Raw genomic sequence first — 19,487 nt, 5'->3', positions numbered from 1 at the left:
TGATTGTTAAAAATTATGAATGCACAGTTGATCACTGATATTTGCCCTTCACCATTTTCTGAGGAGCTGTTATCCATATTTACAGCTGCTGCTGTATGAGGGATCTAAACAAATTCTAATTATCAGTACACCATTTGGTCTTAATCAATACCAGCATTTGCTTTTTGGTGTGGCAAGTGTAGCATCTATTTTTCAACAGTTTTTATAGAATTTATTGCATCACTTCCAGGCTGCATCTACTATTTAGATGACATGGTAATGTCTGGTGCCTCTACAGAGGAACAATGGCAGAACTTTCATGCTCTGTTTTCTGTTTTACAGTCTGCAGGGTTAAAGTGCAGTTTGGACAAGACAAAATTTTTTAACCGTCTATTATTTATTTGGGTATTGAAGTGTTGTGAGCTGGTATTAAAAACTATTACATCAGTATATTGATGCTATTGCTACTTTGCCATGCCCCATATCCACCAAAAAATTACAGGCATTTCGGCATTCAAATTGTTGAAATCTGAATCCAGTCAGCCCCTTGTTTGCTCACTTTTCAGCCAGTTTTCTCCTTGTGTTAGTCCTGCATACATCCCAGATCAGCTGTGCTGCCTTCCTTACTGGTAAGTATGCAGATGGAATTCCCTATTGTATATGCCTACAAACCATTAAATTCAATGTAACAGCATTATTTTCAGATGGAGAAATACGTTTTAGCAATTTTCAATGGTCTAAAAAAATCATGTTTTTTCTATAGGGTCTAAGTTTCATCTGATCATAGATCAAAAACCACTGATGTCTCTTTTCAAGCCTCTGGTATCCTTGCCAGAAAAATGTTACAGTGGTGGGCTCTTCTCCTGTCATGATACCATTATGAGATACATTTTTGACCTATGCTGCAACATGCAAATAATGTTTGCTGATTGGTCTGGATCCAGAGTTTGATAAAGAGGAATTATTATGTTTTAATTTAGACCTGGAAGCGTAAAATGATGTCGATGGTTTTCCTATTACTAGCACTAAAATTGCAGCTGCAGTAGCTGCGGATCCTGTTTTAAGTAAAGTTGTTTGTTTTGTGCAATACAGCTGGTCAGACAAACCTCCAGTCCATGCTTCTGATCCTTTAAGACATTATTTTGCACCATAAAATTGTCTTTCTTTTTGGTATAGAGTGTTACTGTTATGTTGCCCACTGATCGGTGTATACATGACACAATATTCCATTCATAGCTGAAGGTACATCCAGCTCTACTGAACTGCACTAGGAATATAAGTTTATACTGAACTCTGTTCCAATGATGTCTGCACTTAGTGATTTCCTGTGGTCAAAATAATATTAAAAATAGTGTGTCTGATTTTTAAAAAAAAGTGCAAGTCATCGAAGTGGTCCCAACCTTTAATTAAATATTGTTAAATGTTGACTTTTTCTGATTCCTTATTCATTTTTATACTATTTTCATTTCTCAGGATGTGTACTGAAAATTATTTTAGGTGTGTACATCAAGAACATATTTCATACTATCTCTTAAAGCACTGTTTTAACACTGCACTTCATTCTATCAATTTATTATATCTTCAGAGAATTATCCATTCATATTTGTTGATTCTTGATTTTCATTACTGCTTTGATCAATGAGAATGCCACATCACAGCAGCATTTCAGCTTTGGAGAAGAAAAAAAAATCTGCTTACAGAACATGATACAAAAATGGAATATAGTATCTATAATAATTTTCATTGCAGCATTGTTACAATTGCTTTTAATAAGCACATTTTAGCACAAATATGAATACCTCATAAATTAAGAAATTTGTATCAATTACATCATATTCGTGTTCATGTTGCTGTTTAACAAAAGTTATGTTTGAAAAATATGTTGAGGTTTGTGACCATAAAGCTAGATAGTAAAAAACCAATTTAAATCTACAATCAGTCAAAATTACCTTTAAAGGGAGAATTGTTTTTTCATAGTTTTATATCTCTTTATCAGGTACACTTTTATTTATTTACTGAACCTAGTCAGATTAAGGTCTACAGGTACTCACTTAGAATTTACTTTTTCTACTAACTCAAGAACACTGCAACTTTAGAACATGAAAAAGCATAAACACATGCAAAACAAAACACATGCAGCAGCTAACACACAAGTGACCAGCGGAGCCTTGTTCCCCAGCCTATATAGTCATTAGTTCTAACAGGGGGCACAGCTGGCAGGCTGCAGAAGCAACTGCTGTTGTACTAGCATGACAGGTGGTCTCTAGCAGCTGAATCAAGCACAAACTTCACACACAATTATGATGCAGTGCATCTGCATGAATTCATTCCCAAGGCTGCTGCAGAGCTGGCCGGGCTGACAAATATGTACAGGGGCTGCTTGATGGGTGGCACACTGTGAGTAGGCTGCAACAGCTTGTGCTATTTCTCCATCAATGCCTGGCCAAAAATCCTGTCTGTGTGCCAATTCTTGTGTACATGACACACCTCAGTGGTCCACATGTAATAAATGCATAACTTCATGCTAAAGGGCAGACAGGAATACAACCCAGGGAGTGGTGTCCTCTATAGCTAAAAGCAAAACTCCATACCAAAAAGAAAGAATAATAACAGAGCAAAATAATGTCTTAAAGGATTAGAACCATGGACTGGACGTTTCTCCAGCCAGCTGTAGTGCACAAAACAAACAACTTTACTTAGAACAGGATGAGCAGCTACTGCAGCTGCAATTTTAGTGCTAGTAATGGGAAAACCATCAACATCATTTTACACTCCCAGGTCTAAATTAAAACATAGCAATTCCTCTTTATCAAACTCTAAATCCAGACCAATCAGTAATCATTATTTGCATATTGCAGCATAGGTCAAAAATGTATCTCATAATGGTATCATGACAGGAGAAGTGCCTACAACTGTAACTTTGTCTGGCAAGGATGCCAGAGGCTTGAAAAGAGACACCAGTGGTTTTTGATCTATGATCAGATGAAACTTAGACCCTATAGAAAACATGATTTTTTTAGACCATTGAAAATTGCTAAAACTTATTTCTCTGTCTGAGAATAATGCTGTTACATTGAATTTAATGCTTAGAGTCATAGATAATAGGGCATTCTGATCCACGTGCAGACTTACGAGTAAGGACGGCAGCAGGGCTGATCTGGGATGCGACCAAGGCTAACACAAGGAGAAAAGTGGCTGAAAAGTGACCAAACAAGGGGCTGACTGGAATGTAGATTTCAACAATTTGAATGTCTGGTCATAGGCAAGTGACCATTGGAAAAGAACATCTTTATGTAATAATGCACAGAGTGATTGTGCCACAGTAGCAGTGTCTGGTATGAATTTGTGGTAGTATGCAATTTTGCCTAAAATGCCTGTAATTCCTTGGTGGATGTGGGGCATGACAAAGTAGCAGTAGCATCAATATGCTGATGTAACAGTTTAATACCAGCACACAACACTTCAATACCCAATTAAATAATAGGCAGTTGAAAAATTAATTATGTCTTGTCCAAACTGCACTTTACCCTGCAGACTGTAAAACAGAAAGTAGGGCATGTAGGTTCTGCAAGTGTTCCTCTGTAGAGGCACCAGACATTACTATGTCATCTAAATAGTGGATGCAGCCTGGAAATGATGCAATAAATTCTCTAAAAATTGTTGAAAAATAGATGGTACACTTTCCGCACCAAAAAGCAAATGCTGGTATTAATTAAGGCCAAATGGTGTACTGATAACTTGAAGGTGTATAGATTCCTCATACAACAGCAGCAACAGTTGTAAATATACATGTGCTGAGCCGATCTTTGAAAAATAATGGCCCCCTGATTTTTTTGCTAAAAACTCCTCAGAAAACGGTGAAGGGCAGATATCAGTGATTGACTGTGCATTAATGATTTTTTTTTACAGTCACCACTGATGTATAATTTACCTACAGGTTTTTTTACTGTCACCATTGGTGTTGACCATTATTGGAAGAAATAGGTTGAGCAACATCAAAGGATTTAACATGATTTCTGCTTTTACTTGATCCCATAAAGTTACTGGTACTGGACAGGCCCAGAAGAAATGGGCAGACAGATTGTTTCATCATACTATAAACTCAAAATTGTCATGTAAAACTCAGTCTTGGATAAACTAAAGAGGAATAGAGAGCATCCAACTGTTAATATATAACTTGATTACAAACCTAATGCACGTCATCATCAATGAAAAACCCAAAAAGTTTAAAAGCATCCAAACCACGGATTATCAGTCTAAGCATTGCCCACTTCTAGGAGTGTCGATGAACAAACCACAGCCCTGTAAGTCACAGATGCAGAATACTGTCCAAGAATGGGAATTTATTGTTTGTTATAACTTACCAGCCTCCATGACACTGGAGCCAGAGAGGGAGAATCCATATTCACAAAAGTCTGAGAATTCACCAATGTTGATGCTGCACTGATGAACACCTGCAGTCTTAATGGTATGTTAAACACATACACTTCACTGTATAATGTGTTTGGAGACACCATCACTCCTGACACACTGTTCACATTCACGTTCGTTTCACCATCACTCAGCTTCGGAAGAAAGTTACACACAAAAACGATGTATTTCTTTTTGTTGGCACCTATTACACATTAGCCAGCACTTGAGGCATGCTGTAAATCCTAGCTGAATGAAAAACTATGGGCGTGAAGGGAACAGAGCACAAGGCTGTTGCTAATGTGACACAGACTGTTGTTGTCACATATGAAGATTACCTATGTGTGGCTGAGACACCTGTTGGGCTGTTGCATCATGTTCCCTGTTTCCTTGTGAACTGACTGATGGCTGGAAGTGGTGGGAGGAACTGATTTTGAAAACTTAAGATCAATTTTCTATCAGACTACCTACACCTTCAAATGACTCACCTATGTTTAATACTTCTGTAAGTCTGTAAGTGTAGGGTTTGTACACTGTAGAGCTTACTCTCAAGCTTCCCTATCAGGAGCAAGATGTATGGCTTATGAAATTTGTCACAAAAATTACAATAATGACTAAGCCCATGTAGTTCTACTGCCCATGTCCTGTATGACTGTTTTGGCTAAATTTGGCAAAGGTAAAACTTCACATGAGCTTTCAATAATGTATTCTTACAGTGATAGATAGATGGTAAGTCACACATCTGATGAAAAGAAAAACTGACACAACAGCTGATACACACAAGGTGAAATCCACAACAAAAAAAGAGCCTTGCACAAATATACATGTGTTGCCACAAATGCCCGGAAATGTTGTTGTGGGTCAATTTCATAAATGTCTCAGTCTTATGCTGCATCACCATAAACAGGGTTCAGTGGCAGGTATGCTGGTGGTGGGACTGCACCTGGGCCAATTTAGTCATTAAACTTTAAATAGCAACTGTCAGCTTCTGCTACTGCTTGATAAGAGATTTAAGCTTGCATCCATGTAGATTATTCCCAAAGGACCAATGACTGAGGTAGAACACAGTGAGTTAAATACCTTATTTTTCATCAAAGTGTTTTAGCCCAAGAACACAGTAACTTCATTACATGAAAAAACAGAAACACATGAGAGAAAAAGTACGTATAACAGACAACAGCTAAGTATCCGGCAGAGCCTTGCACTCCGACCTGTATAATCATTATGTCTAATAGGGAGCACAGCTGCCAGGCTGCACATGCAGCTACTGTTGTAGTAGGAGGACGAGTGGCCTCTACTGGCTGAATCAAGCACAAATTTCATGCATGAACTAGGAAGTGTCGCACACACAAATTTGTTAGTTACAGCAGTTTTGGTCTACATTCTATCTCAAAAACAAATGTGTGAGTGTTGTATGAAAGCAGGAAACCATAGCACATCACAAGTAGAAAACTCTCATTGGATAAATATCCATGCTAAAGAAATGGCACATTTATGACCAAAGGTATACTTAACAAGGGGTATGGCTGTCCAGCTGCTAAGGCTTTTATACATTTTGTAGAAACGTTGAGACCAATTATGATTAATAAAACATAATAATTACTTTCATGTAAAAAAGTTGACATGTGTACAACAAAGCTCAAATCAAAAAAATCGGTGTAATACTACTTTCATATTAAAATTATCTCAGTGTGGATACATAAGCCTGTGATTACTGACAACGCTATGGGAAAAAATTATATTGAAAACCAGAAACTTCTAAGACTTATGATGAGTTAATTGGTGCTTGAGAAAGAGATATTTTCTTTTTTAATTTTGTGAATTTTCTGAAGTTGGCAGTGGTATAATATTGTGCCATAACAAATGAAAACCATACAGAAAATCAAATTTATTGTGAATTGACATTAATGAAATGAACATTTTATTTATGAAAGACATTAAAAACAAAAATCTGAACCTCTTCACAGGAAAAAATCATACATTTGGACAACAGCACAAGATAGCCCTGAGCAGAAGATAAGTCTGCTGGTTTGTTTTATTATTTGGACTCATCTGTATCATTCTTCAGACTACTTGAAATGAATGCTGTGGAAAAGCAAATTTCACAGTTGTGTCATACGAGAGTGCATTGAAAAGTGGTCAGTCTTCCAGCCATTCTCAAGGTGAGTTGCTTGTAAGATTTTTGAAGCACTTTGAACTGTGGAGTAAATGTATGTGCATAAGAGACAACACTGTTGGTAAAAAGAGCAGCAGTCACAGATGAAACTTTATGGGTTTAAAAGTAAAACAAAGCAAGTGCAGAGTCAAGAAATTCACAGTGCTTATGAAGCATTTTGTTGATAATTATGGGTGGCTTATGTTGGAATGCTAGGCAATGAACACTTAGAACAATATTTGAGACATTTCCATGATTTGTCAAGGTAGAAACCCTTGTCTCAGTTGATCAGGTGGTCTGTTAATTGTATTTCTATTGCTTAATTGACCACTGAATCCCAGTAGGAAGAGGCAGTGGCCAGTACCTTAATTTCTCCATAATCCATAGAATGGCCAGTGGAAATGCAATGTTCGGCCACTGCAGATTTGCTGGGTTGTAGTAAGTGTGTGAATCGCTTTTGCCCAACACAACATTCTTTTAAGGAATGTATTGTTTTTCCTATGAGCCTTTAACCACACTCATAAGGAATTTTGTACATACCCACCTTTTTGAAGTTCACATATCCCAGAATAGCTGCTGTCTTGGTTGGTGCAAGGAAGACCACATCCACTTTATGCTTCTTCATTATTCTTGTAGTTTTTGAGGAAGCAGTACCCACATACGATAGTAAGACTTTGGATTTTATACTCCTTTCTTGTACATTTTCTTTTCATTGATCTGGTGTTTTTGGTTAAAGACCTCTCTTAATTTGATGTTTTGTATACCAGTTCTAGTGGAATATTTCTTCTAAGTACCAGTTCACTCTGTAGGCTGACAGTGCCAGAGCCTCTTGTTCTAAAGAGAAGAATGCTTAGTTGGTGAAGGATGGTGCAACTAGATGCTTGCAAGTGTAATTTGGTATGGGTGGCTTACAGCAAATGTTTATGGCCTAAAAGCCCAACTTCCTTTTGGTAGACTAATACATCCAGAAATGGTAGACATCCATTTATTTCCCATTGCATTCTCAATTTGATATTTTCAGGAATGAAGTTTAGATCTTTAAGAAACTGGATCAATTTGGTGTATCCATGGGGCCAAATTGTGAAGGCATAATCAGCACATTTTCAGAACACTGTAGGTTTTAAAACTGCATAGTTGAGTGCTTTTTCTTCAAGACCTCCATAAATAAATTAGCTGCCACAGGTGAGAGAGGACTGCTCATGTCAACACCATCAGTCTGTTCAGAATACTGGTTATCAAATAAAAGTAAACAAAAGCTACTGCATGTTTAAATAATGCCATTGTGTCATCTTCAAACATGCTGGTAATAAATGACAGAGAGTCAACAATATTCAATCTGCTGGTAAAACACTTGGTGTGTGTGTGTGTGTGTGTGTGTGTGTGTGTGTGTGTAGAAATCTCATAGAAAAATTCTTGCCTGTGTGGCCAATATATCTGTTCTGACACAACTGTATTTTATTGCACTCAATAGAATACAAGGATCCTCTTTGAAGATTTCATAGTTCGTTGACCAACTGCCCAAATTTTTTGTTATGAAAAATGCGGGAGCTATGGTGACTGACAATTAGTTTCTTTCCAATCCTTTCTGATATGTGGCCATGATATGGAATTTTGTAAAAATTGTTCTTTTTCTTCTCTACTGGCTTCAGAGTGGTTCCATTTCATGATCCCTCACGCTTCCCTAACATTTTTTTTATTCAGTTTCTCAATCATAGCCATTATGTGTGACAGTATTCTTGATTATACTGATCTCTCTTTCATATGCCTCTGATGTGAGGGAAACATTATTTAATCTATTTAAGAGAGACTGCAAGGCAGCAGTTTTATATTTATATGGTTGGATCAGTGCTACATTCAGAACTAAATCAGTAATATACTTTTTTCTGTAGACGTCAATCTCTACCTTTTCACAATTTAAGGTGATCTTTAACACAAAATATGGCAATGTCCCATTAATCTGATGTTGAACTTAAAGATCATCTTAAATAGTGGCAAGATAAAGTTTGACATCGTGGGAAAAAGTCTGCTATTGATTTAGTTCTGAATGTATCACTGGCCCACCCATTTAAATATAAAACTGCTGCCTTCTAGTCCCTCCAGTCTCTCCTAAACAGAGTAAATAATGTTTCCCTCACATCAGAGGCATATGAAAGGGAGCTCAGTATATCGCCACACATAATGGGTATACAGGTTCTATGACTGAGAAACTGAATAAAGAAATACTAGTGAAGCATGGAATGGAATAACTCTGAAGCCAGTAAAGAAAAAGAGAGGAACAAGTTCTATCAGATTCCATATTCCATACCATGGATGCATGTCAGAGAGGACTAGAAAGAAACTGAAGTCAACCAAAATAGCTCTTGCATTTTTCATACAAAAAAATTTGGGGAGTAAGTTAAGGAACCACGAAGTCTTCAAAAAGGATCCTTTCTCCTATCCTGGATGATGATGATGATGATGATGATGATGTTTGGTTTGTGGAACACTCAACTGTGCAGTTATCAGTGCAAGTACAAATTCCCAGCCATTTCTCAGTCCAGTCTCACCACTTTCATGAATGATGATGAAATGATGAGGACAACACAAACACCCAGTCATCTTGAGGCAGATGAAAATCGAACCCAGGACTCCATCCCCGGGAAGCGAGAATGCGACCGTGAGACCATGAGCTGTGGACTCCTATCCTGGTGTGTACTGTATTGAGTGTGACAAAATCCAGTTGTGTAAGAGCAGAGATATTGGCCAGATAGGTAGGAATTTTTATATGAGATTTAAGTAAAGTAAAGATCTGGCCATAAGCTCTGACATTGCATTTAATTGACTACCAGAATCAGCTGCAGCAGGTTAGTGATAACTTAACTGTCTTACACACTGCAGAGGAAGGTTGGATACGCAATGTTCTAGAAGAAATTTAAATCTTAGGAAGTCTTCATTCTTAGCCCCTTGATACAATTAATGAATGCTCAACTGTGTCACAAAAAATTTTTAGTTAATTATGGTATTATCCAAGCATGTTAAGGTGTCCATATAATGTAGTACTTTCCCTTGTTTTTTAAATGTATGGGCCCTTTTCCTGTTACTTCCCTCTTTTCCAATTTACACAGTTGTGAAGCTCATGTCTGCTTAGTACCACAGCTATGCTTGGGTCATGTGCAGCTTCAGTATTCATGGTTAGTATTCACTATTACATAGTTTTTCTGTCTGTGTTTCTGGTCATGCAGCACTGGGAAATGGTTTTTTATGGAATTGATTTAAGTAATTCCATGCAATATGTGCTTCCTACCCCATTCTTTATTGCAGTTTACATGTTTCATTGTTTTGGTAACTTCCGGTCTTCAATCATGATGTCTGGTTTTATTCTTTTTCTTTTTTTTCCTTTTTTTTTTTTTTTAAGTAACAGCTTGTTATCTCTTTTATGGCAATTCATTTTAATTTGTAAATTTCAGCCACATAGTTCCTTATGTGATGATTCAGACTTGAGGATCCCCTCCCATTCCCATGTAACAGAATATTTTCATTATTACTGTTTACACCAGATGATGGAACTTTAAGGGTTCCAAAAATCATGTCTGCCATGTACATAATAAAAGAGTCTGTATTGAGGAATAGTTATGCAACTTCTTCACTTTACAAAATGGTGACCACCATTGTTGCTTCCCTTGTTGTAGCAGTGGAAAGCAGTGCTCCCAATGAGAGTTCTGTGCACTGGAAAAGCACCACATCATCTTTCCAAATGAGTCCTGGTTGTGCATACAGCATCATGATGGATGTGTCTTTGTGTGTGAGGAGGGTCCAAGGAGGGTGGCACCTGGAGAGATGGTATGGGCTGCCACTGGGTATACAGAACAATCACCTCTAGTTCACACAACTCAATGCATATGCCCTTCAACTGTTCCTCCCAACAGAATATCTGTCGGATCTCTCTCACTCACTGAAAACACTTGGATTGCTTAGTGACTGGAATGGCACCAGTTGCCAGTCACTGCAATTGGTGAACTGTGGTATATAGTTGAAGCAGCATGAAATGACATACAGTAGAATACCAATTATCTGGTAGACTGGGAACTGGATCCCGAAATTTTTCATCTTTTGGCTGGGATGAAATAATTTGAGTTATCTGCTTTATAGAGCTGCTTTGTTGTTGTTGCTGATGCTGTAAAAAGGAAAAAATGGTACAACAAAAACTGACCCAGTGGGTAATAATGCCCACACATGGCAGACATGATTTTTGAGTTTCAGCATAGTTAATTTCTCTGTTGAACTCATCCAGCAATAAGACAAGGCATGATACGCCTGTACAAAGTAGGCACAGTGTGTGCCTTCAAGAAACGATAGCATATTTACAAATCAGATCGGCATTGAGGCCACCTTGAAACTTTGAGCAAAACTGAGTGCACAACAATGGTTCTACATGGGCTTTATATACATTTTGCTACAATTATGTGGTTGTTAAAAAGAGGAAATTAAAGAAATACAATGAATTTTGACAGATAACACTACAGTAAATGACACAGTATGAATTTTTAAATGAAATGAGATTACATAGTATATGAATTTTGTTACAGATCGATCTTATTCACAATGAAAATAGTCAGATATATAAATATAACAATACACATTGCATTTTAGTGAAATATTCATAAAATATTGGATATAATTTCTCCCTAGCATGTTTCCTAGCTTTCATAAAAATTTACTTCATTTCAGTAATAACAGTTTTTCAAAAATGGGCCTGGCAAACAGGCTAATGCCACCTGGTATCAAACATTACTCACAGTGACAGTATCTACTTGAAGATGCAGATTTACTTCATCTCAACAGTTCCCAAAGTATAGAATTATTTATTTTGTCCATATTTGGTGATTCTTAGGATTGCTATTGACAAGTTATTACTTTTTCTATTAATTACTGTGAGAAAGAATGATTGGAAGTGGAAAGGTCCTAGCTGTTATGTTTCAACCCAATCCAAATAGTTAGACATCTGGATGATTGGATAAAACATGAAAACAGACGATTTCCTTTTTTTTAAAAAAAAAGCTATATTTATACATACATACTACTGTATTATTAATTTAGTGATTGCAAAACAATGTTTAGATTTTGTACAGTACTGCACTTACAAACAGAGCCAGTCCTGAATTATTGGTCAGAGTCAGTTGGTTTGCTGTCTTCAGTCATTTTCATGGAGTCAAGTCTTGCATCCACTTGATGGTGAGCAACTGCATATGGTCACACTCAAGCTGCCATTCAATCCATGTTAGCACAGTGTTAATATGTGCAAAAGCCTTAGCAGCTGATGGTCTCATAACTGGTTTATTGACAATATCATTCTCCTGGTCATCAGTTTCTTTTCTCACATTTTGAATGATTTTGTGTTCACTGAGAATCTGGAATCAAGGGTCCAAAAAATCACAAGTAAACCACTCATCTATATCCTCTGCACTGCAATCAGGACATTCAAGAATTTTCAGAAGTATCTTTCTTATGTCTTTAAATGATATTTTTTCTGTGTTGCTATTCTTTCTTCTTCTTCTTTTTCCACTTCTTCTTTTGATCTTCCTGTTTCTTGTTGAAATGCCTTTCAATTTATTCCAAAGTCTTTTTAATGAGGTTGTCTTCAGCAAATTCCTTGCATCCACAACAATCTCAGAGCAGTCTTTCAAATTCAGTTTTAGGTGATGAGCCACAATGCCCACTTCATTTCCTTTCTATCAAAATCCTCATCAACAGCTGTCTTCTGTACTGCCATTTCTTAGTTTCAATAGCCAATTGGCCAAATGGCTGCAGCAAAAATGTTATGTTTTTTGGAAGGAAGAGTGTTTTGAAACATCGATCTTCGGTATCAGAAAGGATTTCTGTAGGGTTGATGGCTGCATTGCCCACAATGAACATCACCTTACTACCTTCTTTCCCTTTGTAATTATGGTATTTTTTATATCCAGGTAGGAAAATTGAATAATATCCTTCACAGACAAAGTAGCTGTCACCCAGATCTTTGGTCAGTTCTTGTAAAAGATGAGAAGTTCAACATTTTTGAAACTATGGGATGTTTTTCTATTTTCCTATCAAAAGAAGTGGTATTTAGTGGTTTCTTTTAGAGTTATCACAGTTCAGCACTGTAATATGGTCTTTATTAACCTTATGGTCAGGAGCACTTGTTTCACTTTTAGAAGCTAAAGCTATTTCAGGGAAAGACTTCCATCTCATATGCGCCATATAAAAATTCAGGGTCATAAGATACTGCTCCAATTTTGAATTTTCAATAAAATTTTCTGCTGCTTTTGGATCTGCTCACTGAATTTCACCACATAAATCCAACTCACAGATACTGAGCCTTGCCTTGAAATAATGTAGCCAACCATTGCTCACTTTAGATGAGGACAAACATTTGATTATCTCTGATAAAAGTTTCGGTTTTTTACAGTCAGCCCTAAAAGAGGGTTTCCCAGTGTTTGCTGCTGAAAAAAAACCACTCGAATATGGCCTCTTCAAGCTCTTTATTTTCCGCTATTTCCATTGCTCTTTGACAAAATCCTGTCTTCATTGTCAAGGAAAGACAGAAAGTTCAAAACTGAGGACTTGTTTTTCTTTATGTCTGAAATTTCTGATGTTCCCATGGTAACATCTCAGAAAAATGCTTACCATTCATGTCTTTGCTTATATGTTCAAGGACTTTTATTTTGTGTTCCAGTGAAAGAAACAGTACCTTGCCTTTTAGAAGACTTGCTGCACAGTACATGAAAACACATGTGCAAAACAAAACAAATATGACTCAGATGTAGGTTGCACTGAATGACGGGCACCATACACACAGCAATGCACATATTGTATTCATTGTTCACTAGAATATTTTCTTTTTGTTAATACATTTACTGCAGATTAATTTTAGAATGCTCCAGAAAAATACAGCGTATTTATTATATAATGTAACAACTATCAAACAAAATCAACCATTTTATTCATAAAGTACAAATTTCTCTTTCCTCAAAGTGATCTGGATATCTGGTGATCTGAACTGCTTGAATTCCCATAACTGGAGATCTACTGTACTCATATCTGGCATCCAAGCTCGGTACAATCAGAAGCTGAGACAAAATGGTGCCACTGTTGCTACTAGAGTCAACAGCTCCGTCCACTAAATTTTGCACCCTGTATACTCACAAATCACATACAAAATTAATAATGTATTGTTCCTACTATTTTTGTACACACAATAAGTAAAATTATGTAATATCCTGTTCTTCCTAATATTTCAGTTGTAATGACCAGCAGGGTTCAGCAACAACTATTAGCAGTAGCAGCAACAGGATCAGCCAAAGTACTTGATATTGATATGGCTAGATGGCTTGTGAACAAAACTAATGTAAATTCCTGAATGTGTAAGCACACAAAAAAGGCATGATGTCAGTGACTGTAAATCTCATAATTTTCTGGCCAGAAGATGAGAGTGAAACTAACTGAAATATTGTGCCTTTTGAATGAGTTCATATGGCTAAAATGTTGAGAACATTGTACGAGAACCAGAAAAGGAACTGTTGGCATCAGCACTTGTAAATAGGAGCAGTAGAAACAAATTCAGTGGAAATGTGCACGTCTCAGAATCTGGTGTCAGTTCCACTCTTAATCCAGCTTCTAATATTAGCAGTAGCTCCAATATAATCAGCAGTAGGAAATTCAGTTTTAAAAGATTCAGCAAAAGTGTATTCTTTCACTTATGCTGTGGGGAACTGCTCAGGCCACACTTCTGCATTGCATTCTATCTGTGAATTGTTAATGACACATTATGTAATACCTGTGATAAAGTTACCTGTGGTTAACATTTAAAATCCTCTTTCTAATTGTTTCCTAACATTTTCTGGTGCGAAAACCCAGAGGGTGGTGATGCAGATGGGAACTTTCAGAATAACAGGGATGTCCAAGACACATCAAGTGAGCATGTATGGATTCCAAATGACTATGCACAGACTACACAGTGGCAAGGACACACCACATACCTGGGGGCAAGGAGGTGGGCACAACCGTACCCCCCCCCCCCCCTCCACCCCCCCATCCCTCCCTCCCCCAACTCTGAGGCAAGTGAAAAAATATAGTAAAGTCAATTGTTTTTCTGCAGGAAAATGATTTAAAAATCAATATTACTTAGGTTTATAACTGGATTGTAACACACATTTTTATCGTTACTTCCAAATAACCATTAATCTTGCAAAATATTAAAAATACTCCATACTTCCAGTTCTAAGCCATTCCCCCATTCCCCCCGCCCCCCATCCCACCCTGACTCCCACTCTTTACAAACAATTGTGTGAGTACCCTTGCAAACCATTAATCTTGCAAAATATTAAAAATACTCCATACTTCCAGTTCTAAGCCATTCCCTCCTCCCCCCCCCCCCCCATCCCACCCCGACTCCCACTCATTACAAACAATTGTATGAGTACCCTTGCACAGTGTAATCTATTTGCATGTAATGCACAATATGCACCTCTGGTGAAGTCATTCATGCACTGGGGTATTTTGTTTATCTGTATTCATTACTGAATCGTAATACATTACTGTCTGCATACTACTAGGTGAAGTAATAGTTGAGTGGAATGTAGGAGGATAATTGATTGCTTAATAAGTAAAGTTGGTCCCTAGTGAGAAGATCAATATGGAAGCTTGCAGAGTACCCATACAAAATAGACCTGACTCCCCAGAAGCTCTTAGGTTAAAATTTATTTAACATAGCAAATGTGCCCAGTTTCTACAGGCACTAGGGGAGAACGTAGAATCTTATGGTCAACTATTAGTTCCTAAGGTACTTCACAAGTTTCCCAGCTGACTCATGTTCGTATGGATAATCATACCAAAAGGGCACTATTGGTAGAAGCAAACAGTCTGAAACTAATGGAATTGTTGTTAGATGAAGTAGATGGGACACTAGCGGCACAAAGTATGCAAGAGAAAACTCACAGATTCTATGTCATCTACAGCACCCATCAATACTTGCTAAGCCAGGGCACACAGTACATACGTCAGTGCAGAAGGTAGAAGACTACTATGTGTTTTGTGTGCAGCATGATCACTAGACACAAGATTGCAAGACAGCAAAGAATGTTCGTGACCATCCCAACATTTTGAGATCCTGTAATAGGTGCTTTCTTTGCCTTAAACAGGGCCTTACAGCAAAATATTGCAGGAAGAAAGGTAAAGTGTTTTGTCTCTTTTGCAAGATAGGTCATTATAAGTTAGTGTGTACAAATTCAGAACCTTCTACTTTGTCAGTTACTCTTGGCAAAAACAGTTCTATTGACAATATGAATTCCAGACATCTATACGCACACCTTCAGATGGTCTGTTTGGATATAATAGGGCCCATTAGAGTAAGTAGACTCACATGTTGCATTCTAGATGGTGGCAGTCAGTTTAGATCATAGATTGATAACTTAAAATTAGAAGTCATTGCAAATCATTCACTGCCTATCAATGCATTTGAGTCTTCATTTGCTACATCACACTTTTGCTGTCTGGTCTGACTGATACTGAGAAGAATGTGGAGCCATGCTCACAATGAGATTACTCCATTAGAGAGTTTTCATTCTTTTTTGTGGCATGTGCCAATGCCTCAAGAATTCAAAATGAAACACATTGCTAATCATTAACATGGCAGAAGGAAAAGGTGATTTCCCATAAAGGTACTAATTGAAGCACATTGTTACTGGAGAATTGTTAGAAATGCAGACTGATACACATCTTTCAGTCTCTAGCTCTACTGTCTGCAACATTTGGATGGATCTTTAGAGGAAGCTGCTTAAGGATTTCTGCAGACTGAACCATCGTTAACTTCATCAACCTGCCATGCAATCGAGCATTTGACAACACAGTCAGAAACTACTAGGATTTAGAGGCAGTAGGGATATGTGACAATCAAAATCACATGATGAATGTGAAAGATTTAGAACTTTGAGGAATTCCACACTTCCTGTTCTGTTTAGGGCCAACAAAGAGTAATCTGTCTTCCATAAAAAACCTCAAGTCATTCTTCCAAATAACCCAAGTAATGCCGAGAAATGATTTCCTACATTGCAGAAATGTTTAGGGAAGAATGAAGCCCCTTTTTATTAAATGTGAGACTCAGATGTGAAACTACATCCAAAATCAACACATCAATTTGGTCTCACCACACAATTGAGCCAACACTTTTTACTAACCTCTCCAAACAGTAAGGATGGAGAAACATGGGAGCACCAAATAGCAAATCATTTTCAATGCATCTTCACCCATTCTCCTTTAGTTATTGATGTCTTAGAAACCAAAACTAACCTACTTCCTGAAGTAGTCACAGTACTTATGCATTTTTGAATGTGACATTTTGCCAATGTCGTAAATATTACCCAAGCATGTTTAAAGTTGGTTCTCCATCTGACCAACAGAGACCTAGCTAGATTCTTCTGGTGTAATGATCAAGGGCACAAAGTAAATGAAGCATCTGGCAGTCAAAGGATGACTATGTACCGCTATAAGAGACTTCCCTTTGGGTTAAACCATAGTCCATTGTTGCTTTCAGTGGTTCTAAGAGAATTGGAAAGCAAGTACTCATCACAATTTTCTACCAAAGTTTCTTGTCAGACCATGACACTTATGAGGACTACTTTGCAGCAGCACTGCAAATGAGAAAGAAGTGATAACTCTTTGTTACAAACTGGCTCCACTCATGAATCAAATTAAACTGCCTATATATGATGTGGGCAACAATCTCTCAGCAACTAATTGTAAATGGAAAATGGAAGGCTGAGAGATCACAAGAACTTCAAACATGTTAAGAGTTCACTGAAACACGGTAGATCACACATTTTGCATGGATCAACAACAGGTTATCGACTAGATATCTGATAACAGGCAACCAAAAGGAATTTACTATAAGCAACCACTAGTTTCTACAGTCCCTTGGGCTTAGCAGCAGAAATAGAAGTTGAATGTATTTATAGCACTTGTGGTTACAACATCAGAAATGGATCCAACTTTCATTTCTGCTGAAACTACTCCATTTAATTTTCCTTTACTGCTTCATGTGTGCTGTAGAAAAGATCAAAAACATTTATTTGTGGAACTCCAGAGCATTTTGTCTGATCCTTATGAAACAGCTTTTGAATGGAAGTAACAATTGTAAAATTGCTACAAGTGAAATAACAGGTGCAGTTGTTGAACAGAAAACAGAAAAAATTTATTGTCTTCAGTTAAATGTGCACTCATTGTCCAATAAGGTGACTGCTGTTGAATCTCTCATAGGACCTTTAGCTATAACAGTTGGGTGTTTCATAGAAAACATCTTAACACAAGAAGATGGATTGATGCTGCCCTGAGCACTAGACCAAATTCAAGCATTTTAGAACAAGCAAAACCCAGGGTTGACATGTAGTCTGTTTATGAAAGAAAGTTGAAATCTCGGTATATTAGGATGCTTTTAACAATAGAAATGTTACAAGAAATTACAGCAATAAACTTTATATGTTAAAGTTGTAGCTCTCTGTTCAGTGATCGTCTGAGGCTACAATACAGAGGACTTCATTGTTAAGTTAATTTCCACATGTGAGGCTGTTTGTAAATATAGATGTAGGATAACTATTTGTGATGAATTTAATGTGTAGATATATTTCAAATGAAAGGATATGAAATGTCATAACAACCAAACCAGCTGAAATCTGCCACTGGTGTAGCAGACATAACTGGCACCTGGGGTGCAACACTTTATTGGTGCCCCCTCCCCACCATCAATGCCCATAATGCCCAGGGTACAACACTTAACTGCCCCCCCAATATATATATATATATATATATATATATATATATATATATATATATATATATATATATATATATATATAAAAATAGAGGGAAACATTCCATGTGGGAAAAATATATCTAAAAACACAGATGATGTGACTTACCGAACAAAAGTGCTGGCAGGTCGATAGACACACAAACAAACACAAACATACACATGAAATTCAAGCTTTCGCAACAAACTGTTGCCTCATCAGAAAAGAGGGAAGAAGAGGGAAAGACGAAAGGATGTGGGTTTTAAGGGAGAGGGTAAGGAGTCATTCCAATCCCGGGAGCGGAAAGACTTACCTTAGGTGGAAAAAAGGACAGGTATACACTCGGACACACACACACATATCCATCCGCACATACACAGGCTGTGTCTAAAAACAAAGATGATGTGACTTATCAAACGACAGTGCAGGCAGGTTGATAGACACACAAACAAACACAAACATACACACAAAATTCAAGCTTTCGTAGCAAATGGTTGCTTCATCAAGAAAGAGGGAAGGAGAGGGAAAGACGAAAGGATGTGGGTTTTAAGGGAGAGGGTAAGGAGTTATTCCAATCCTGGGAGCAGAAAGACTTACCTTAGGGGGAAAAAAGGACAGGTATACACTCGCACACACACACATATCCACCCGCTAATACACAGACACAAACAGACATTTGTAAAGGCAAAGGGTTTGCCTTTACAAATGTCTACTTGTGTCTGCGTATGTGCGGATGGATATGTGTATGTGCGCAAGTGTATACCTGTCCTTTTTCCCCCCTAAGGTAAGTCTTTCTGCTCCCAGGATTGGAATGACTCCTTACCCTCTCCCTTAAAACCCACATCCTTTCGTCTTTCCCTCTCCTTCCCTCTTTCCTGATGAAGCAACAGTTTGTTGTGAAAGCTCGAATTTTGTGTGTATGTTTGTGTTTGTTTGTGTGTCTATCGACCTGCCAGAGCACTGTCGTTTGGTATGTCACATCATCTTTGTTTTTAGATGTGTGTATATATATATATATATATATATATATATATATATATATTTTTTTTTTTTTTCTGGAAAATCTTGCTTGTCTCGAGGCTGTTTCTGTTTGGTGCAGACATAACTGGCACCTGGGGTGCAACGCTTTGTTGGTGCCCCCTCCC

This window comes from Schistocerca piceifrons, chromosome 2 (assembly GCF_021461385.2).
Source record: "Schistocerca piceifrons isolate TAMUIC-IGC-003096 chromosome 2, iqSchPice1.1, whole genome shotgun sequence".
NCBI classification, from domain to species: Eukaryota; Metazoa; Arthropoda; class Insecta; order Orthoptera; family Acrididae; genus Schistocerca; species Schistocerca piceifrons.
The sequence above is the reverse complement of the archived record's forward strand: the minus strand, read 5'-3'. Positions refer to the sequence as shown.